Source organism: Arachis hypogaea, chromosome 10 (assembly GCF_003086295.3).
Source record: "Arachis hypogaea cultivar Tifrunner chromosome 10, arahy.Tifrunner.gnm2.J5K5, whole genome shotgun sequence".
Lineage (NCBI taxonomy): Eukaryota > Viridiplantae > Streptophyta > Magnoliopsida > Fabales > Fabaceae > Arachis > Arachis hypogaea.
Window position 1 is genome coordinate 57,542,310 of NC_092045.1, and position 25,466 is coordinate 57,567,775.

Here is a 25,466-nt window from a genome sequence, read left to right on the forward strand (position 1 = left end):
TAATGTAAATTGCAGAAACTTAAAGTGCAAGAAATATAAATGACTTGAAAAATTAAAGGGGAATGGGAATTGGATCTGTAGAAATTAAACAAGGAAATTAAAATGGAAACCAATAGATCTCAGGACCCAAGAGACTAGATAACTAAGTCTAGATCTCAATGCCTTCCCAGATCCAAATTCAGAGAGCAAATGCCAAATTAAAGAAGATAGCAATGTAGAAATGTAAATCCAAGTTCAATTTCCAGAAGTTGCAGTAAGAAAAACAGAGAGATCTCAAGGTGAGATTGAGACAGAATTTCCTCAATTCTTCAACACCCAAGACTCAAGACAAGTGTAGATGAAATTGAAAATAAGAAAACTAAGAGGAGGAGAATTCAACTCTCCTTCCCAAGACTCAGAATTCTGAAGGCAATAACCAAAAATGTAAAAGTGAGCTCTCTGCAACTATTCTCAAAATTATCAAAAGAAAACTCTAAAAGGAAAAGCTCACAGAAAACTTAAATTCTAAGCTATTTATACACTTTCTTCAAATGATCATAGAGCCTTCAATTGGGCCTTGGCCTTGATGGAATTGGGTTGAATCAGGCCTCTGTTTCTTGCTCTTGCTGTTGGGAAGAAATCAATTCTTGAACCGGGCCATGTAGCTTTCACGTTTGAGCCAACGTTTGAGGCAAACATTGACTCAAACGTGCCATGTGTGAAATTATGCAGCAGGCCTCTCTTTTCTGTCATCCACGTTTGGCTCAACGTTTGAGGTCAAACGTGAGCTCAAACGTGGATCTTCCCAAGCTCCCTTTTTGGCCAACGTTTGGCCTAATGTTTAAGGCAAATGTTGGCGCAAACGTGGCTCATCTAAATCATCAATCAGGGGTGTTTTGCCATGCTCTTCCTTGCCAAAATGTAGCCAATGTTTGACCTCACGTTTGAGGCAAACTTTGGCTCAAACGTTGCTGTGCTCAGGGGTGATCTTCTTAGCTTTTATGGCGCCAACGTTTGACCTCACGTTTGAGGCAAACGTTAGCGCAAACGTTGGGAACATTGCCAGTTTCGGAAGCTTGAACGTGCTGTCCACCTCATACTATTATACATTGTTGGAAAGCCCTGAATGTCTACTTTCCAATGCCATTGAAAGCGCATCATTTGGAGCTCCACAGCTCGAGTTATACTCCGTCGAAGGTGCAGAGGTCAGCTGGCCTTACTACAGGTTGGTGTCATGTTTGTTTATGCACTTTTCGGGGCAGTTTTCTCCCTCAATTTTTATATCCACCATGTAGTGCCATATATTCTTGGAAAGCTCTCGATTCCTATTTTACAATGCTTTTGAAATCACCTCATTTGGAGCTCTGTAGCTCAAGTTATTCTCGTTGGACGTATACCCCTTCAGGCTGTGGGGAGCAACGTTTCAAGCAACATTGGAGCACCAACTTTGGCTCCAACATTGCTTTCCTTTGCTTCCTTTCATGGCCTTCTTGTTGCCTCTTGCTTCAACCTTCCTTCAAGCCCTTTTGGTCACCTATCATCAATCAACAATTGCATCAAAGCTATGCTATAATCATGAGAGTTCTTCTTCTTCTTGACATATAAGCAATTATTGCACAAAAACTCATGAAAATGCATCAATTTATCCATGGTTGATTGAATCTAAGAAAACATGAATTTCAACCCAATCGGCTTACTTATGGCTTAAGAAAGTGCATAAAACTAAATGAAAACAAAGAAAAAGACTAGTAAAACTAGGCTAAGATGACTTGTCATCAGTAGCATTATCCGGTGAATGAAAAAATAAAAAATATTTTTAAAAAATTAAAAAATTTGAAAAAATAAAATTTTTTATTTTTGAATTTTTAAATTATATTTTTAAATGTGTTTTATTTAAATAATAAAAATAAAATAAAGTCCAGCAATATCTAATAAATAATAGATCTGTAAATTTATTATTTTTTTATTTTTAAACTAAAAATATATTTTATCTAATTGTAAAAAATTAAGATATTCCAAAAATGTTGAAAAAATAAAAAATTAGAATTTTAAATTTTTTAAATTAATTTATTCTTCATTTGTGAACAAGTGCAGCAAAAAAAATCAACTGTCCGGGTGTAGCATTATGCGGTGAATAAAAAAATAAAAAATATTTTTGAAAAAATAAAAACTTTTAAAAAAATAATTTTTTTTTGTTTTTGAATTTTTAAATTATATTATTAAATGTTCTTGTTTTAAATAATAAAAATAAAATAAAGTCCAGCAATATCAAGTAAATAACAGATCTATAAATTTGTTATTTTTTTTAATTTTTAAAATATTTTTTTTCTAATTGTAAAAAATTAAAAATTCAAAAAATATCCAAAAAATAAAAAAATTAAAATTCTAAATTTTTTAAATTAATTTATTCTTAATTTCTGAACAATTACAGCAAAAAAAAGTTAACTGTCTGTGTGTAGCATTATCCGATGAATAAAAAAATAAAAAATATTTTTAAAAAAAATTTTAAAAAACTAAATTTTTTATTTTTGAATTTTTAAATTATATTATTAAATATTTTTTATTTGAATAATAAAAATAAGATAAAGTCCAACAATATCTAATAAACAATAGATCTGTAAATTTATTATTTTTTAAAATTTTTAAACTTAAAAAATCTTTTTTTCTAGTTGTAAAATATAAAAAAATTCCAAAAAAATTAAAAAATTAAAATTTTAAATTTTTTAAATTAATTTATTCTTAATTGATGAACAACTGCAGCAAAAAAGGTCAACTGTCTAGGTGTAGCATTATCCGGTGAATAAAAAATAAAAAAATTTAAAAGATAAAAAATTTTAAAAAGCTAATTTTTTTATTTTTGAATTTTAAAATTATAATATTAAATGTTTTTTATTTAAAAAATAAAGATAAAATAATGTCCAGCAATATCTAATAAACAACAGATCTTTAAATTTATTTTTTTTATTTTTAAACTAAAAAAATATTTTTTCTAATTATAAAAAATTAATTAATTCCAAAAATATCCAAAAAAATAAAAAATTAAAATTTTAAATTTTTTAAATTAATATATTCTTAATTTGTGAAGAAGTGAAGCAAAAAAAAGTAAACCATCTAGGTGTAGCATTATCCGGTGAATGAAAAAATAAAAAATATTTTTAAAAAAATTAAAAAATTTGAAAAAATAAAATTTTTTATTTTTGAATTTTAAATTATATTATTAAATGTTTTTTATTTAAATAATAAAAATAAAATAAAGTCCAGCAATATCTAACAAATAGCATATTTCTAAATTTATTTTTTTTTATTTTTAAACTAAAAATATATTTTTATAATTGTAAAAAATTAATAAATTCCAAAAATATCCAAAAAAAAATATTTAAATTTAAATTTTTTAAATTAATTTATTCTTAATTTGTGAACAAGTGCAGCAAAAAAAAGTCAACCGTCTGGGTGTAGCATTATCCGTTGAATGAAAAAATAAAAAATATTTTTTAAAAAATTAAAAAATTTGAAAAAATAAAATTTTTTATTTTTGAATTTTTAAATTATATTTTTAAATGTGTTTTATTTAAATAATAAAAATAAAATAAAGTCCAGCAATATCTAATAAATAATAGATCTGTAAATTTATTATTTTTTTATTTTTAAACTAAAAATATATTTTATCTAATTGTAAAAAATTAAGATATTCCAAAAATGTTGAAAAAATAAAAAATTAAAATTTTAAATTTTTTTAAATTAATTTATTCTTAATTTGTGAACAAGTGCAGCAAAAAAAAATCAACTGTCCGGGTGTAGTATTATGCGGTGAATAAAAAAATAAAAAATATTTATGAAAAAATAAAAACTTTTAAAAAAATAAAATTTTTTTGTTTTTGAATTTTTAAATTATATTATTAAATGTTTTTGTTTTAAATAATAAAAATAAAATAAAGTCCAGCAATATCTAGTAAATAACAGATCTATAAATTTATTATTTTTTTTAATTTTTAAAATAAAATTTTTTTTCTAATTGTAAAAAATTAAAAATTCAAAAAATATCCAAAAAATAAAAAAATTAAAACTCTAAATTTTTTAAATTAATTTATTCTTAATTTCTAAACAATTGCAGCAAAAAAGTCAACTGTCTGTTTGTAGCATTATCCGATGAATAAAAAAATAAAAAATTTTAAAAAACTAAATTTTTTATTTTTGAATTTTTAAATTATATTATGAAATATTTTTTATTTGAATAATAAAAATAAGATAAAGTCCAACAATATCTAATAAACAACAGATCTGTAAATTTATTATTTTTTTTAATTTTTAAACTTAAAAAATATATTTTTCTAGATGTAAAATATTAAAAAAATTCCAAAAAAATACAAAAAATTAAAAATTAAAATTTTAATTTTTTTAAATTAATTTATTCTTAATTCATGAACAAGTGCAGCAAAAAAAGTCAACTGTCTAGGTGTAGCATTATCCGGTGAATAAAAATATAAAAAAAATTTAAAAGATAAAAAATTTTAAAAAGCTAATTTTTTTATTTTTGAATTTTAAAATTATAATATTAAATGTTTTTTATTTAAAAAATAAAGATAAAATAATGTCCAGCAATATCTAATAAACAACAGATCTTTAAATTTATTTTTTTATTTTTAAACTAAAAAAATATTTTTTCTAATTATAAAAAATTAATTAATTCCAAAAATATCCAAAAAAATAAAAAATTAAAATTTTAAATTTTTTAAATTAATTTATTCTTAGTTTGCGAAGAAGTGAAGCAAAAAAAAGTAAACCATCTAGGTGTAGCATTATCCGGTGAATGAAAAAATAAAAAATATTTTTAAAAAAATTAAAAAATTTGAAAAAATAAAATTTTTTATTTTTGAATTTTAAATTATATTATTAAATGTTTTTTATTTAAATAATAGAAATAAAATAAAGTCCAGCAATATCTAACAAATAGCATATTTCTAAATTTATTTTTTTTATTTTTAAACTAAAAATATATTTTTATAATTGTAAAAAATTAATAAATTCAAAAAATATCCAAAAAATAAAAAATTTAAATTTAAATTTTTTAAATTAATTTATTCTTAATTTGTGAACAAGTGCAGCAAAAAAAAGTCAACCGTCTGGGTGTAGCATTATACGGTGAATGAAAAAATAAAAAATATTTTTTAAAAAATTAAAAAATTTGAAAAAATAATTTTTTTTTGAATTTTTAAATTATATTTTTAAATGTGTTTTATTTAAATAATAAAAATAAAATAAAGTCCAGCAATATCTAATAAATAATAGATCTGTAAATTTATTATTTTTTTATTTTTAAACTAAAAATATATTTTATCTAATTGTAAAAAATTAAGATATTCCAAAAATGTTGAAAAAAATAAAAAATTAAAATTTTAATTTTTTTAAATTAATTTATTCTTAATTTGTGAACAAGTGCAGCAAAAAAAATCAACTGTCCGGGTGTAGCATTATGCGGTGAATAAAAAAATAAAAAATATTTTTGAAAAAATAAAAACTTTTAAAAAAATAATTTTTTTGTTTTTGAATTTTTAAATTATATTATTAAATGTTTTTGTTTTAGATAATAAAAATAAAATAAAGTCCAGCAATATCTAGTAAATAACAGATCTATAAATTTATTATTTTTTTTAATTTTTAAAATAAATTTTTTTTTTCTAATGGTAAAAAATTAAAAATTCAAAAAATATCCAAAAAATAAAAAAATTAAAATTCTAAATTTTTTAAATTAATTTATTCTTAATTTCTAAACAATTGCAGCAAAAAAAGTCAACTGTCTGTTTGTAGCATTATCCGATGAATAAAAAATAAAAAATACTTTTAAAAAATAAAAAATTTTAAAAAACTAAATTTTTATTTTTGAATTTTTAAATTATATTATGAAATATTTTTTATTTGAATAATAAAAATAAGATAAAGTCCAACAATATCTAATAAACAACAGATCTGTAAATTTATTATTTTTTTAAATTTTTAAACTTAAAAAATATTTTTTTCTAGTTGTAAAATATTAAAAATTCCAAAAAAATACAAAAAATTAAAAATTAAAATTTTAAATTTTTTAAATTAATTTATTCTTAATTCATGAACAAGTGCAGCAAAAAAAGTCAACTGTCTAGGTGTAGCATTATCCGTGAATAAAAAAATAAAAAAATTTAAAAGATAAAAAAATTTAAAAAACTAATTTTTTTTTATTTTTGAATTTTAAAATTATAATATTAAATGTTTTTTATTTAAAAAATAAAGATAAAATAATGTCCAGCAATATCTAATAAACAACAGATCTTTAAATTTATTTTTTTACTTATAAACTAAAAAAATATTTTTTCTAATTATAAAAAATTAATTAATTCCAAAAATATCCAAAAAATAAAAAATTAAAATTTTAAATTTTTTAAATTAATTTATTCTTAATTTGTGAAGAAGTGAAGCAAAAAAAAGTAAACCATCTAGGTGTAGCATTATCCGGTGAATGAAAAAATAAAAAATATTTTTAAAAAAATTGGAAAATTTGAAAAAATAAAATTTTTTATTTTTGAATTTTAAATTATATTATTAAATGTTTTTTATTTAAATAACAAAAATAAAATAAAGTCCAGCAATATCTAACAAATAGCATATTTCTAAATTTATTTTTTTTATTTTTAAACTAAAAATATATTTTTATAATTGTAAAAAATTAATAAATTCCAAAAATATCCAAAAAATAAAAAATTTAAATTTAAATTTTTTAAATTAATTTGTTCTTAATTTGTGAACAAGTGCAGCAAAAAAAAAGTCAACCGTCTGGGTGAAGCATTATCCAGTGAATGAAAAAATAAAAAAATTTGAAAAAATAAAATTTTTTATTTTTTAATTTTTATATTATATTTTTAAATGTGTTTTATTTAAATAATAAAAATAAAATAAAGTCCAGCAATATCTAATAAATAATAGATCTGTAAATTTATTATTTTTTATTTTTAAACTAAAAATATATTTTATCTAATTGTGAAAAATTAAGATATTCCAAAAATGTTGAAAAAAATAAAAAATTAAAATTTTAAATTTTTTAAATTAATTTATTCTTAATTTGTGAACAAGTGCAGCAAAAAAAAATCAATTGTCCGGGTATAGCATTATGCGGTGAATAAAAAAATAAAAACTATTTTTGAAAAAATAAAAACTTTTAAATTTTTTTTTTGTTTTTGCATTTTTAGATTATATTATTAAATGCTTTTTTTTGAAATAATAAAAATAAAATAAAGTCCAGCAATATCTAGTAAATAACAAATCTATAAATTTATTATTTTTTTAATTTTTAAAATAAATTTTTTTCTAATTGTAAAAAATAAAAAATTCAAAAAATATCCAAAAAATAAAAAAATTAAATTTCTAAATTTTTTAAATTAATTTATTCTTAATTTCTGAACAATTGCAGCAAAAAAAATCAACTGTCTGTGTGTAGCATTATCCGATGAGTAAAAAAATAAAAAATATTTTTAAAAAATAAAAAATTTTAAAAAACTAAATTTTTTATTTTTGAATTTTAAAATTATATTATTAAATATTTTTTATTTGAATAATAAAAATAACATAAAATCCAACAATATCTAATAAACAACAGATCTATAAATTTATTTTTTTTAATTTTTAAATTTAAAAAATCTTTTTTTCTAGTTGTAAAATATTAAAAAAATTCCCAAAAATACAAAAAATAAAAAAATTAAAATTTTAAATTTTTTAAATTAATTTATTCTTAATTCATGAACAAGTGCAGCAAAAAAAGTCAACTGTCTAGGTGTAGCATTATCCGGTGAATAAAAAAATAAAAAAATTTAAAAGATAAAAAATTTTAAAAAACTAATTTTTTATTTTTGAATTTTAAAATTATAATATTAAATGTTTTTTATTTAAAAATAAAGATAAAAAAATGTCCAGCAATATCTAATAAACAACAGATCTTTAAATTTATTTTTTTATTTTTAAACTAAAAAATATTTTTTCTAATTATAAAAAATTAATTAATTCCAAAAATATTAAAAAATAAAAAATTAAATTTTTTAATTTTTTAAATTAATTTATTCTTAATTTGTGAACAAGTGCAGCAAAAAAAATCAACTGTCCGGGTGTAGCATTATGCGGTGAATAAAAAAATAAAAAGTATTTTTGAAAAAATAAAAACTTTTAAAAAATAAAATTTTCTTGTTTTTGAATTTTTAAATTATATTATTAAATGTTTTTGTTTTAAATAATAAAAATAAAATAAAGTCCAGAAATATCTAGTAAATAACAGATCTATAAATTTATAAATTTTTTTAATTTTTAAAATAAAATTTTTTTCTAATTGTAAAAAATTAAAAATTCAAAAAATATCCAAAAAATAAAAAAATTAAAACTCTAAATTTTTTAAATTAATTTATTCTTAATTTCTAAACAATTGCAGCAAAAAAAGTCAACTGTCTGTTTGTAGCATTATCCGATGAATAAAAAAATAAAAAATATTTTTAAAAAATGAAAAATTTTAAAAAACTAAATTTTTTATTTTTGAATTTTTAAATTATATTATGAAATATTTTTTATTTGAATAATAAAAATAAGATAAAGTCCAACAATATCTAATAAACAACAGATCTATAAATTTATTATTTTTTTTAATTTTTAAACTTAAAAAATATATTTTTCTAGTTGTAAAATATTAAAAAAATTCCAAAAAATACAAAAAATTAAAAATTAAAATTTTAATTTTTTAAATTAATTTATTCTTAATTCATGAACAAGTGCAGCAAAAAAAGTCAACTGTCTAGTTGTAGCATTATCCGGTGAATAAAAAAATAAAAAAACTTTAAAAGATAAAAAATTTTAAAAAGCTAATTTTTTATTTTTGAATTTTAAAATTATAATATTAAATGTTTTTTATTTAAAAAATAAAGATAAAATAATGTCCAGCAATATCTAATAAACAACAGATCTTTAAATTTATTTTTTTATTTTTAAACTAAAAAATATTTTTTCTAATTATAAAAAATTAATTAATTCCAAAAATATCCAAAAAAATAAAAAATTAAAATTTTAAATTTTTTAAATTAATTTATTCTTAATTTGTGAAGAAGTGAAGCAAAAAAAAGTGAACCATCTAGGTGTAGCATTATCCGGTGAATGAAAAAATAAAAAATATTTTTAAAAAAATAAAAAAATTTGAAAAAATAAAATTTTTTATTTTTGAATTTTAAATTATATTATTAAATGTTTTTTATTTAAATAATTGAAATAAAATAAAGTCCAGCAATATCTAACAAATAGCATATTTCTAAATTTATTTTTTTTATTTTTAAACTAAAAATATATTTTTATAATTGTAAAAAATTAATAAATTCAAAAAATATCCAAAAAAATAAAAAATTTAAATTTAAATTTTTTAAATTAATTTATTCTTAATTTGTGAACAAGTGCAGCAAAAAAAAAGTCAACCGTCTGGGTGTAGCATTATACGATGAATGAAAAAATAAAAAATATTTTTTAAAAAATTAAAAAATTTGAAAAAATAATTTTTTTTCAATTTTTAAATTATATTTTTAAATGTGTTTTATTTAAATAATAAAAATAAAATAAATTCCAGCAATATCTAATAAATAATAGATCTGTAAATTTATTATTTTTTTATTTTTAAACTAAAAATATATTTTATCTAATTGTAAAAAATTAAGATATTCCAAAAATGTTGAAAAAAATAAAAAATAAAAATTTTAAATTTTTTTAAATTAATTTATTCTTAATTTGTGAACAAGTGCAGCAAAAAAAATCAACTGTCCGGGTGTAGCATTATGCGGTGAATAAAAAAATAAAAAATATTTTTGAAAAAATAAAAACTTTTAAAAAAATAAATTTCTTTTGTTTTTGAATTTTTAAATTATATTATTAAATGTTTTTGTTTTAAATAAAAAAATAAAATAAAGTCCAGCAATATCTAGTAAATAACAGATCTATAAATTTATTATTTTTTTTTAATTTTTAAAATAAAATTTTTTTTCTAATGGAAAAAAATTAAAAATTCAAAAAATATCCAGAAAATAAAAAAATTAAAATTCTAAATTTTTTAAATTAATTTATTCTTAATTTCTAAACAATTGCAGCAAAAAAAGTCAACTGACTGTTTGTAGCATTATCCGATGAATAAAAAAATAAAAAATATTTTTAAAAAATAAAAAATTTTAAAAAACTAAATTTTTATTTTTGAATTTTTAAATTATATTATGAAATATTTTTTATTTGAATAATAAAAATAAGATAAAGTACAACAATATCTAATAAACAACAGATCTGTAAATTTATTATTTTTTTAAATTTTTAAACATAAAAAATATTTTTTTCTAGTTGTAAAATATTAAAAAATTCCAAAAAAATACAAAAAATAAAAAATTAAAATTTTAAATTTTGCAAATTAATTTATTCTTAATTCATGAACAAGTGCAGCAAAAAAAGTCAACTGTCTAGGTGTAGCATTATCCGGTGAATAAAAAAATAAAAAAATTTAAAAGATAAAAAATTTTAAAAAACTAATTTTTTTATTTTTGAATTTTAAAATTATAATATTAAATGTTTTTTATTTAAAAAATAAAGATAAAATAATGTCCAGCAATATCTAATAAACAACAGATCTTTAAATTTATTTTTTTCTTTTAAACAAAAAAATATTTTTTCTAATTATAAAAAATTAATTAATTCCAAAAATATCCAAAAAAATAAGAAATTAAAATTTTAAATTTTTTAAATTAATTTATTCTTAATTTGTGAAGAAGTGAAGCAAAAAAAAGTGAACCATCTAGGTGTAGCATTATCCGGTGAATGAAAAAATAAAAAATATTTTTAAAAAATTAAAAAATTTGAAAAAATAAAATTTTTTATTTTTGAATTTTAAATTATATTATTAAATGTTTTTTATTTAAATAACAAAAATAAAATAAAGTCCAGCAATATCTAACAAATAGCATATTTCTAAATTTATTTTTTTTATTTTTAAACTAAATATATTTTTATAATTGTAAAAAATTAATAAATTCCAAAAATATCCAAAAAATAAAAAATTTAAATTTAAATTTTTTAAATTAATTTATTCTTAATTTGTGAACAAGTGCAGCAAAAAAAAGTCAACCGTCTGGGTGAAGCATTATCCGGTGAATGAAAAAATAAAAAATATTTTTAAAAAATTAAAAAATTTGAAAAAATAAAATTTTTTATTTTTAATTTTTAAATTATATTTTTAAATGTGTTTTATTTAAATAATAAAAATAAAATAAAGTCCAGCAATATCTAATAAATAATAGATCTGTAAATTTATTATTTTTTTATTTTTAAACTAAAAATATATTTTATCTAATTGTAAAAAATTAAGATATTCCAAAAATGTTGAAAAAAATAAAAAATTAAAATTTTAAATTTTTTAAATTAATTTATTCTTAATTTGTGAACAAGTGCAGCAAAAAAAAATCAATTGTCCGGGTATAGCATTATGCGGTGAATAAAAAAATAAAAAATATTTTTGAAAAAATAAAAACTTTTAAATTTTTTTTTGTTTTTGAATTTTTAGATTATATTATTAAATGCTTTTTTTTGAAATAATAAAAATAAAATAAAGTCCAGCAATATCTAGTAAATAACAAATCTATAAATTTATTATTTTTTTAATTTTTAAAATAAATTTTTTTCTAATTGTAAAAAATAAAAAATTCAAAAAATATCCAAAAAATAAAAAAATTAAATTTCTAAATTTTTTAAATTAATTTATTCTTAATTTCTGAACAATTGCAGCAAAAAAAATCAACTGTCTGTGTGTAGCATTATCCGATGAGTAAAAAAATAAAAAATATTTTTAAAAAATAAAAAATTTTAAAAAACTAAATTTTTTATTTTTGAATTTTAAAATTATATTATTAAATATTTTTTATTTGAATAATAAAAATAACATAAAGTCCAACAATATCTAATAAACAACAGATCTATAAATTTATTTTTTTTAATTTTTAAATTTAAAAAATCTTTTTTTCTAGGTGTAAAATATTAAAAAATTCCCAAAAATACAAAAAATAAAAAATTAAAATTTTAAATTTTTTAAATTAATTTATTCTTAATTCATGAACAAGTGCAGCAAAAAAAGTCAACTGTCTAGGTGTAGCATTATCCGGTGAATAAAAAAATAAAAAAATTTAAAAGATAAAAAATTTTAAAAAACTAATTTTTTTATTTTTGAATTTTAAAATTATAATATTAAATGTTTTTTATTTAAAAATAAAGATAAAAAAATGTCCAGCAATATCTAATAAACAACAGATCTTTAAATTTATTTTTTTATTTTTAAACTAAAAAATATTTTTTCTAATTATAAAAAATTAATTAATTCCAAAAATATTAAAAAATAAAAAATTAAATTTTTAATTTTTTAAATTAATTTATTCTTAATTTGTGAACAAGTGCAGCAAAAAAAAATCAACTGTCCGGGTGTAGCATTATGCGGTGAATAAAAAAATAAAAAGTATTTTTGAAAAAATAAAAACTTTTAAAAAAATAAAATTTTCTTGTTTTTGAATTTTTAAATTATATTATTAAATGTTTTTGTTTTAAATAATAAAAATAAAATAAAGTCCAGAAATATCTAGTAAATAACAGATCTATAAATTTATAAATTTTTTTAATTTTTAAAATAAAATTTTTTTCTAATTGTAAAAAATTAAAAATTCAAAAAATATCCAAAAAATAAAAAAATTAAAACTCTAAATTTTTTTAATTAATTTATTCTTAATTTCTAAACAATTGCAGCAAAAAAAGTCAACTGTCTGTTTGTAGCATTATCCGATGAATAAAAAAATAAAAAATATTTTTAAAAAATGAAAAATTTTAAAAAACTAAATTTTTTATTTTTGAATTTTTAAATTATATTATGAAATATTTTTTATTTGAATAATAAAAATAAGATAAAGTCCAACAATATCTAATAAACAACAGATCTATAAATTTATTATTTTTTTTAATTTTTAAACTTAAAAAATATATTTTTCTAGTTGTAAAATATTAAAAAATTCCAAAAAAATACAAAAAATTAAAAATTAAAATTTTAATTTTTTAAATTAATTTATTCTTAATTCATGAACAAGTGCAGCAAAAAAAGTCAACTGTCTAGGTGTAGCATTATCCGGTGAATAAAAAAATAAAAAAATTTAAAAGATAAAAAATTTTAAAAAGCTAATTTTTTTATTTTTGAAGTTTAAAATTATAATATTAATTTTTTTTTATTTAAAAAATAAACATAAAATAATGTCCAGCAATATCTAATAAACAACAGATCTTTAAATTTATTTTTTTATTTTTAAACTAAAAAAATATTTTTTCTAATTATAAAAAATTAATTAATTCCAAAAATATCCAAAAAAATAAAAAATTAAAATTTTAAATTTTTTAAATTAATTTATTCTTAATTTGTGAAGAAGTGAAGCAAAAAAAAGTGAACCATCTAGGTGTAGCATTATCCGGTGAATGAAAAAATAAAAAATATTTTTAAAAAAATAAAAAAATTTGAAAAAATAAAATTTTTTATTTTTGAATTTTAAATTATATTATTAAATGTTTTTTATTTAAATAATTGAAATAAAATAAAGTCCAGCAATATCTAACAAATAGCATATTTCTAAATTTATTTTTTTTATTTTTAAACTCAAAATATACTTTTATAATTGTAAAAAATTAATAAATTCAAAAATATCCAAAAAAATAAAAAATTTAAATCTAAATTTTTTAAATTAATTTATTCTTAATTTGTGAACAAGTGCAGCAAAAAAAAAGTCAACCGTCTGGGTGTAGCATTATACGATGAATGAAAAAATAAAAAATATTTTTTAAAAAATTAAAAAATTTGAAAAAATAATTTTTTTTCAATTTTTAAATTATATTTTTAAATGTGTTTTATTTAAATAATAAAAATAAAATAAATTCCAGCAATATCTAATAAATAATAGATCTGTAAATTTATTATTTTTTATTTTTAAACTAAAAATATATTTTATCTAATTGTAAAAAATTAAGATATTCCAAAAATGTTGAAAAAATAAAAAATAAAAAATTTAAATTTTTTTAAACTAATTTATTCTTAATTTGTGAACAAGTGCAGCAAAAAAAATCAACTGTCCGGGTGTAGCATTATGCGGTGAATAAAAAAATAAAAAATATTTTTGAAAAAATAAAAACTTTTAAAAAAATAAATTTCTTTTGTTTTTGAATTTTTAAATTATATTATTAAATGTTTTTGTTTTAAATAATAAAAATAAAATAAAGTCCAGCAATATCTAGTAAATAACAGATCTATAAATTTATTATTTTTTTTAATTTTTAAAATAAAATTTTTTTTCTAATGGAAAAAAATTAAAAATTCAAAAAATATCCAGAAAATAAAAAATTAAAATTCTAAATTTTTTAAATTAATTTATTCTTAATTTCTAAACAATTGCAGCAAAAAATGTCAACTGTCTGTTTGTAGCATTATCCGATGAATAAAAAAATAAAAAATATTTTTAAAAAATTAAAAATTTTAAAAAACTAAATTTTTATTTTTGAATTTTTAAATTATATTATGAAATATTTTTTATTTGAATAATAAAAATAAGATAAAGTCCAACAATATCTAATAAACAACAGATCTGTAAATTTATTATTTTTTTAAATTTTTAAACATAAAAAATATTTTTTCTAGTTGTAAAATATTAAAAAATTCCAAAAAAATACAAAAAATAAAAAATTAAAATTTTAAATTTTGCAAATTAATTTATTCTTAATTCATGAACAAGTGCAGCAAAAAAAGTCAACTGTCTAGGTGTAGCATTATCCGGTGAATAAAAAAATAAAAAAATTTAAAAGATAAAAAATTTTAAAAAACTAATTTTTTTATTTTTGAATTTTAAAATTATAATATTAAATGTTTTTTATTTAAAAAATAAAGATAAAATAATGTCCAGCAATATCTAATAAACAACAGATCTTTAAATTTATTTTTTTACTTTTAAACAAAAAAAAATATTTTTTCTAATTATAAAAAATTAATTAATTCCAAAAATATCTAAAAAAATAAGAAATTAAAATTTTAAATTTTTTAAATTAATTTATTCTTAATTTGTGAAGAAGTGAAGCAAAAAAAAGTGAACCATCTAGGTGTAGCATTATCCGGTGAATGAAAAAATAAAAAATATTTTTAAAAAAATTAAAAAATTTGAAAAAATAAAATTTTTTATTTTTGAATTTTAAATTATATTATTAAATGTTTTTTATTTAAATAACAAAAATAAAATAAAGTCCAGCAATATCTAACAAATAGCATATTTCTAAATTTATTTTTTTATTTTTAAACTAAATATATTTTTATAATTGTAAAAAATTAATAAATTCCAAAAATATCCAAAAAATAAAAAATTTAAATTTAAATTTTTTAAATTAATTTATTCTTAATTTGTGAACAAGTGCAGCAAAAAAAAGTCAACCGTCTGGGTGAAGCATTATCCGGTGAATGAAAAAATAAAAAATATTTTTAAAAAATTAAAAAATTTGAAAAAATAAAATTTTTTATTTTTTAATTTTTAAATTATATTTTTAAATGTGTTTTATTTAAATAATAAAAATAAAACAAAGTCCAGCAATATCTAATAAATAATAGATCTGTAAATTTATTATTTTTTTATTTTTAAAGTAAAAATATATTTTATCTAATTGTAAAAAATTAAGATATTCCAAAAATGTTGAAAAAAATAAAAAATTAAAATTTTAAATTTTTTTAAATTAATTTATTCTTAATTTGTGAACAAGTGCAGCAAAAAAAAATCAACTGTCCGGGTGTAGCATTATGCGGTGAATAAAAAAATAAAAAATATTTTTGAAAAAATAAAAACTTTTAAAAAAATAAATTTCTTTTGTTTTTTAATTTTTAAATTATATTATTAAATGGTTTTGTTTTAAATAATAAAAATAAAATAAAGTCCAGCAATATCTAGTAAATAACAGATCTATAAATTTATTATTTTTTTAATTTTTAAAATAAAATTTTTTTTCTATTTGTAAAAAATAAAAAATTCAAAAAATATCCAAAAAATAAAAAAATTAAATTTCTAAATTTTTTAAATTAATTTATTCTTAATTTCTGAACAATTGCAGCAAAAAAAATCAACTGTCTGTGTGTAACATTGTCCGATGAATAAAAAAATAAAAAATATTTTTAAAAAATAAAAAATTTTAAAAAACTAAATTTTTTATTTTTGAATTTTTAAATTATATTATTAAATATTTTTTATTTGAATAATAAAAATAACATAAAGTCCAACAATATCTAATAAACAACAGATCTATAAATTTATTTTTTTTAAATTTTTAAACATAAAAAATATTTTTTCTAGTTGTAAAATATTAAAAAAATTCCAAAAAAATACAAAAAATAAAAAATTAAAATTTTAAATTTTGCAAATTAATTTATTCTTAATTCATGAACAAGTGCAGCAAAAAAAGTCAACTGTCTAGGTGTAGCATTATCCGGTGAATAAAAAATATAAAAAAATTTAAAAGATAAAAAATTTTAAAAAACTAATTTTTTTATTTTTGAATTTTAAAATTATAATATTAAATGTTTTTTATTTAAAAAATAAAGATAAAATAATGTCTAGCAATATCTAATAAACAACAGATCTTTAAATTTATTTTTTTATTTTTAAACTAAAAAATATTTTTTCTAATTATAAAAAATTAATTAATTCCAAAAATATCAAAAAAATAAAAAATTAAAATTTTTAATTTTTTAAATTAATTTATTCTTAATTTGTGAACAAGTGAAGCAAAAAAAAGTAAACCATCTAGGTGTAGCATTATCCGGTGAATGAAAAAATAAAAAAATATTTTAAAAAAAATTAAAAATTTGAAAAAATAAAATTTTTTATTTTTGAATTAAAAATTATATCATTAAATGTGTTTTATTTAAATAATAAAAATAAAATAAAGTCCAGCAATATCTAACAAATAGCATATTTCTAAATTTATTTTTTTATTTTTAAACTAAAAATATATTTTTATAGTTGTAAAAAATTAATAAATTCCTAAAATATCCAAAAAAATAAAAAATTTAAATTTAAATTTTCTTTAAATTTTTAAAATAAAAAATATTTTTTCTAATTGTAAAAAAAAAATTCCAAACATATCCAAAAAGTAAACAAATTAAAATTCTAAGTTTGTTAAATTAATTTATTCTTAATTTCTGAACAAGTGCAGCAAAAAAAAAGCCAGTTGTCCCGGTGTAGCATCATCCGGTGAATAAAAAAATAAAAAATATTTTAAAAAAATTTTATTTTTGAATTTTTAAATTATATTATTAAATGTTTTTTATTTAAATAATAAATATAAAATAAAGTCCAGCAATATCTAGTAAACAATAGATCTATAAATTTATTATTTATTTAAATTTTTAAAATAAAAATATTTTTGCTAATTGTAAAAAATTAAAAAATTCCAAACATATCCAAAAAGTAAAAAAATTAAAATTCAAAGTTTATTAAATTAACTATTCTTAATTTCTCAACAAGTGCAGCAAAAAAAAAGTCAACTGTCTCGGTGTAGCATCATCCGGTGAATAAAAAAATAAAAAATGTTTTAAAAAAATTAAAAATGAAAAAAAATAAATTTTTTATTTTTGAATTTTTAAATTATATTATTAAATGTTTTTTATTTAAATAATAAAATAAAATAAAGTCTAGCAATATCTAGTAAACAACAGATCAATAAATTTATTATTTTTTTATATTTTTAAAATAAAATATATTTTTCTAATTTAAAAAATTAAAAATTCCAAACATATCCAAAAAGTAAAAAAATTAAATTCTAAATTTTTTAAATTAATTTTTTCTTAATTTATGAACAAGTGCAGCAAAAAAAGTCAACTGTCTCGGTGTAGCATCATCCGGTGAATAAAAAAATAAAAAATATTTTTAAAAAAATTAAGAATTTAAAAAATAAAATTTTTATTTTTGAATTTTTAAATTAAACTATTAAATGTTTTTTATTTAAATAACAAAAATAAAATAAAGTCCAGCAATATCTAGTAAATAACAAATATATAAATTTATTATTTTTTTAAATTTTTAAAATAAAAAATATTTTTTCTAATTTTAAAAATAAAAAAATTCCAAACATTTCCAAAAAGTAAAAAAAGTAAAATTCTAAATTTTTTAAATTAATTTATTTTTAATTTCTGAACAAGTGCAGCAAAAAAAAGTCAACTGTCTCGGTGTAGTATCATCTGGTGAATAAAAAAAAATATTTTTAAAAAATTAAAAATTTAAAAAAACTAAAATTTATCATTTTTGAATTTTTAAATTATATTATTAAATATTTTTTATTTAAATAATAAAAATAAAATAAAGTTCAGCAATATCTAGTAAACAACAAATCTATAAATTTATTATTTTTTTTAATTTTTAAAATAAAAAATATTTTTTCTAATTGTAAAAAATTAAAAAATTCCAAACATATCCAAAAAGTAAAAAAATTAAAATTCTAAATTTTTTAAATTAATTTATTCTTAATTTCTGTACAAGTGCAGCAATAAAAAGTCAACTGTCTCGGTATAGCATCATCCCGTGAATAAAAAAATATAAAATTGTTTTAAAAAAATTAAAAATTTTAAAAAAATGAAATTCTTTATTTTTAAATTTTTAAATTATATTATTAAATGTTTTTATTTAAATAATAAACTTAAATTATATTATTTAAATTTATTTTTTTATTTTTAAACTAAAAATATATTTTTATAGTTGTAAAAAATTAATAAATTCCTAAAATATCCAAAAAAATAAAAAATTTAAATTTAAATTTTTTAAATTAAATTATTCTTAATTTGTGAACAAGTGCAGCAAAAAAACGTCAACCGTCTAGGTGTAGCATTATCCGGTGAATGAAAATAATAAAAAATATTTTTTAAAAAATAAAAAAATTTTGAAAAAATAAAATTTTTTATTTTTGAATTTTTAAATTATATTTTTAAATGTGTTTTATTTAAATAATAAAAATAAAATAAAGTCCAGCAATATCTAATAAATAATAGATCTGTAAATTTATTATTTTTTTATTTTTAAACTATAAATATATTTTATCTAATTGTAAAAAATTAAGAAATTCCAAAAATGTTGAAAAAATAAAAAATTAATATTTTAAATTTTTTAAATTAATTTATTCTTAATTTGTGAACAAGTGCAGCAAAAAAAATCAACTGTCCAGGTGTAGCATTATGCGGTGAATAAAAAAATAAAAAATATTTTTAAAAATAAAAATTTTTAAAAAAATAAAATTTTTTATTTTTGAATTTTTAAATTATATTATTAAATGTTTTTGTTTTAAATAATAAAAATAAAATAAAGTCCAGCAATATCTAGTAAATAACAGATCTATAAATTTATTATTTTTTTAATTTTTAAAATAAAATTTTTTTCTAATTGTAAAAAATTAAAATTTCAAAAAATATCCAAAAAATAAAAAAATTAAAATTCTAAATTTTTTAAATTAATTTATTCTTAATTTTTGAACAATTGCAGCAAAAAAAAGTAAACTGTCTGTGTGTAGCATTATCCGATGAATAAAAAAATAAAAAATATTTTTAAAAAATAAAAAATTTTAAAAAACTAAATTTTTATTTTTGAATTTTTAAATTATATTATGAAATATTTTTTATTTGAATAATAAAAATAAGATAAAGTCCAACAATATCTAATAAACAACAGATCTGTAAATTTATTATTTTTTTAAATTTTTAAACTTAAAAAATATTTTTTTCTAGTTGTAAAATATTAAAAAAATTCCAAAAAAATACAAAAAATAAAAAATTAAAATTTTAAATTTTGCAAATTAATTTATTCTTAATTCATGAACAAGTGCAGCAAAAAAAGTCAACTGTCTAGGTGTAGCATTATCCGGTGAATAAAAAAATAAAAAAAAATTTAAAAGATAAAAAATTTTAAAAAACTAATTTTTTTATTTTTGAATTTTAAAATTATAATATTAAATGTTTTTTATTTAAAAAATAAAGATAAAATAATGTCCAGCAATATCTAATAAACAACAGATCTTTAAATTTATTTTTTTACTTTTAAACAAAAAAATATTTTTTCTAATTATAAAAATTAATTAATTCCAAAAATATCCAAAAAAATTAAAAATTAAAATTTTTAATTTTTTAAATTAATTTATTCTTAATTTGTGAACAAGTGAAGCAAAAAAAAAGTAAACCATCTAGGTGTAGCCTTATCCGGTGAATGAAAAAATAAAAAAAAATATTTTTAAAAAAATTAAAAAATTTGAAAAAATAAAATTTTTTATTTTTGAATTAAAAATTATATTATTAAATTTTTTTATTTAAATAATAAAAATAAAATAAAGTCCAGCAATATCTAACAAATAGCATATTTCTAAATTTATTTTTTTATTTTTAAACTAAAAAATATTTTTATAATTGTAAAAAATTAATAAATTCCAAAAATATCCAAAAAAATAAAAAATTAAAATTAAAATTTTTTAAATTAATTTATTCTTAATTTGTGAACAATGATGACAGGTCATCTTAGCCCAGTTTCACTAGCCTCTTTTCTTTGTTTTCAATAGGTTTTATGCACTATCTTAAGCCATAAGTAAGCCAATTGGGTTGAACTTCATGTTTCCTTTGATTCAATCAATCATGGATAAATTGATGCATTTTCATGAGTTTTTGTGCTATAATTGTCATATATTATGGAAGAGAAACAATCTCATGATTTGAAGCATAGCTTTGATATTTTTGATTGGTTGATGATAGGTGAAACAAAGCTTGGAAGGAGGTTGCAAGAAGATGAAGAATGCCCTGGAGAAGAACCAACGTTTGAGCCAACGTTTGACCTCAAACGTTGAGGCAAACGTTGGCTGAAGAAGAAACTCTTGGAAGGCAACGTTTGCGCCAACGTTTGACCTCAAACGTTGAGGCAAACGTTGGCGCCAAAAAGAAGAAAAATGGCACTCTTGGAAGGCAACGTTTGCGCCAACGTTTGACCTCAAACGTTGAGGCAAACGTTGGCGCCTAAAAGAAGAAAGATAGAGCTTCTGGGCAGCGACGTTTGACCTCACGTTTGACCGTGAGGTTAAACGTTGGCTACATTTTGGCAAAAAGGAGCATGGAAGAACACCCCTGATTGATGAGCTAATTGAGCCACGTTTGCGCCAACGTTTGACCTCAAACGTTGGGCCAAACGTTGGCCAAAAAGAAGGCATGGGGAGATCCACGTTTGAGCTCACGTTTGACCTCAAACGTTGAGCCAAACGTGGATGACAGCATTTTGGGCCTCTGCATAATTGTTCACACGGCAACGTTTGAGTCAACGTTTGACCTCAAACATTGGCTCAAACGTGAAAACTACATGGCCCAGTTCACAAGTGGATTTCTTCCCAACACCAAGAGCAATCAACGAAGGCTACTATCAACCCAATTCCATCAAGGCCAAGGCCCAATTCAAGGCTTGAAGATCATTAGAAGAAAGTGTATAAATAGATTAGAATTTAAGTTTTGAGACAGCTTTTTGAATTGGGATTTTTGCTGAGGAGTTTTTGAGAGATTACTTGACATTTGAGAGAGTTTCTGGGAGGAGAATTGAATTCTCTTCCTCTGGGTTGTCTTGTTTACTTTCCTGCAAAGTTTTATTTGAGTCTTGGGTGTTGAGAGTTGAGGAAATTCTGTCTCAATCTCACCTTGAGATCCATCTTTCTGTTTTGATTTACTGCACTCTTGAAATATTGAAATTTGAATTTAGTTCTTCTTCTGTTTGATTTTAAATTCTCTTGCAATTGAATTGTGGTTTTGATCTAGGAAGGCATTGAGATCTAGACTTGGTTATCTAGTCTCTTGGGTCCTGAGATCTAGAATTTTCATTTTAAATATCTCTTCTACTTTTCTGTTTATTGCAATTTACTTCTCCTTGTCTAAATTTTGCAAATCCACTTCCCGATTCCCTTTATAATTCAAGCCATTTACATTTCTTGCACTTTAAGTTTTCACAATTTACATTACTTGCACTTTAAGATTCAGCTCTTTTTCTTTTTATTCCCTTTAATTTCCTGCAAATCACCCACTCCCCTTTACATTGTATGCAATTTATATTCTGTCAACACAAATTCACACAATCAACACTTGTTTGCTTGACTAATTCAACCACTAAACTAAAATTGCTCAATCCTTCAATCCCTGTGGGATCGACCTCACTCATGTGAGTTATTATTACTTGATGCGACCCGGTACACTTGCCGGTGAGTTTTGTGTCGGATTGTTTTCCGCACATCAAGTTTTTGGCGCCGTTGCTGGGGATTGAAATAGATTGACAATGATTAAGTGAGGTGGTAGTTTAGATCAAGCATTTTTTTTATTTTAACTAACCCACTAACTGTTTGAATTTTTGCTTAAGCTAACTAAAACTTCATTCTAGCAATAGAGTGAAGTATCACTAGTTGTGTGTTTCTCCTGTCCTGTTTGTATGTCAGGTACAGGGAGAGCTATTCCTATTCTATCTGAAGCTGATCAGAGGACTCTCAGGAGAATAAAAAGAGCTGAAAGAGGGAAAGGCATCGTTGGAGAGGAAGAATCTGAGGAAGAATACCACGAAATGGAAGGAGATTCATCTAATCTCAATCCACCAGGAGGAGTAGCTAACAACAACAACAATTCGCCACAGAGGAGAGTTTTGGCCTCATACACATTTGCAAATCCAAGACACTGTGGGAGTAGCATCCTCACTCCCAATGTCAATGCAAACAACTTTGAGCTAAAGCCACAACTCATTACACTTGTCCAGAACAATTGTTCTTATGGAGGCAGCCCATTGGAAGATCCTAATCAGCATTTAGCTACCTTCCTAAGGATTTGTGACACTGTCAAATCCAATGGCGTGAACCCTGAAACTTACAAGCTCTTGTTATTCCCATTCTCACTAAGGGATAAGGCTGCACAATGGCTTGAGACTTTTCCCAAAGGAAGTATCACTAGTTGGGATGATTTGGTGACTAAATTTTTAGCCAAATTCTACCCACCCCAAAGGATCGTCAGGCTGAAAACTGAGGTGCAGACATTCACCCAATTAGATGCCGAATCCTTGTATGAAGCATGGGAGAGATACAAAGCTCTAATAAGAAAGTGTCCCCCAGAAATGTTCAATGAATGGGATGTGCTGCAGAATTTCTATGAAGGCTTGACGTTGAAATCTCAAGAGGCATTAGATCACTCTGCTGGAGGTTCATTACAACTGATGAAAACTGCTGAAGAAGCCCAGAATCTTGTGGACATGGTGGCCAACAATCAATATTTCTTTGCTCATCAAAGAACCCGCCAACCATCACAGAGAAAGGGGGTACTAGAACTGGAAGGAGTGGACTCCATTTTGGCTCAAAACAAGATGATGCAACAACAAATTCAACAACAGTTTGAACAAATGGCCAAAAGAATTGACAGCCTTCAAGTAGCAGCTCTGAACACAAGCCAACCATCAACTGTATGGGTGCAGAATGAAGAAAGCCAAGAAGAGCAACAACAGGAGCAAGTGCAATACATGCATAACCAAAATTATGGACAGAATAAAGTTTATGGTGAGACCTACAACCCTTCCTGGAAGAACCACCCCAACCTTAGATGGGGAGATAACCATAACCATAACCAACAGTCATGGCAAAGAAACACAACCCAAAATAACCCAAGGAACAACCAGCAGAACAACAACCAAAATTCATTCAGAAAACCACAAAACACTTACCCCAACTCTAACCATTATCCAACCCATAACCAACCCATCAACCAAAATACCTATCATCAACCACCCACATCTCACAACCAACCACAAGCATCTCCAGAATCTCAAAGAATCACTAACCTGGAAACCTTGATAGACAAGCTGTGGAAACATCAAGAAATGACGGCCAAAAATCAAGAAGCCTCCATCAAGAACATGGAAAGACAAATAGGCCATCTCTCTAAACACTTTGCAACAGAGAGACCATCAAGTTCCCTGCCAAGTGACACAATTCCAAATCCTAAGGAAGAGTGTAAGGCGATACAGTAAAGAAGTGGGAGAACATTGGTGAGCAACAATGACACTACAAGGAAACAAGTGGAGAGCAGCAAAAAGCAAACAAATGCAGAGGAAGCCAATGATCAAGATATGGTGCCAAAAAATAAAAAAATTAAAATTCTAAATTTTTTAAATTAATTTATTCTTAATTTCTGAACAATTGCAGCAAAAAAAGTCAACTGTCTGTGTGTAGCATTATCCGATGAATAAAAAAATAAAAAATATTTTTAAAAAATAAAAAATTTTAAAAAACTAAATTTTCTATTTTTGAATTTTTAAATGATATTATTAAATATTTTTTATTTGAATAATAAAAATAAGATAAAGTCCAACAATATCTAATAAACAACAGATCTGTAAATTTATTATTTTTTTTAGTTTTTAAACTTAAAAAATCTTTTTTTCTAGTTGTAAAATATTAAAAAAATTCCAAAAAATACAAAAAATTAAAAAATTAAAATTTTAAATTTTTTAAATTAATTTATTCTTAATTCATGAACAAGTGCAATAAAAAAAGTCAACTGTCTAGGTGTAGCATTATCCGGTGAATAAAAAAATAAAAAAAATTTAAAAGATAAAAAATTTAAAAAAACTAATTTTTTTTATTTTTGAATTTTAAAATTATAATATTAAATTTTTTTATTTAAAAAATAAAGATAAAATAATGTCCAGCAATATCTAATAAACAACAGATCTTTAAATTTATTTTTTTTATTTTTAAACTAAAAAATTATTTTTTCTAATTATAAAAAATAAATTAATTCCAAAAATATCCAAAAAAATAAAAAATTAAAATTTTTAATTTTTTAAATTAATTTATTCTTAATTTGTGAACAAGTGAAGCAAAAACAAAGTAAACCATCTAGGTGTAGCATTATCCGGTGAATGAAAAAATAAAAAATATTTTTAAAAAAATTAAAAAATTTGAAAAATAAAATTTTTTATTTTTGAATTAAAAATTATATTATTAAATATTTTTTATTTAAATAATAAAAATAAAATAAAGTCCAGCAATATCTAACAAATAGCATATTTCTAAATTTATTTTTTTATTTTTAAACTAAAAATATATTTTTATAATTGTAAAAAATTAATAAATTCCAAAAATATCCAAAAAATAAAAAATTTAAATTTAAATTTTTTAAATTAATTTATTCTTAATTTGTGAACAAGTGCAGCAAAAAAAGTCAACCATCTGGGTGTAGCATTATTCGGTGAATGAAAAAATAAAAAATATTTTTTAAAAAATTAAAAAATTTGAACAAATAAAGTTTTTTATTTTTGAATTTTTAAATTATATTTTCAAATGTGTTTTATTTAAATAATAAAAATAAAATAAAGTCCAGCAAT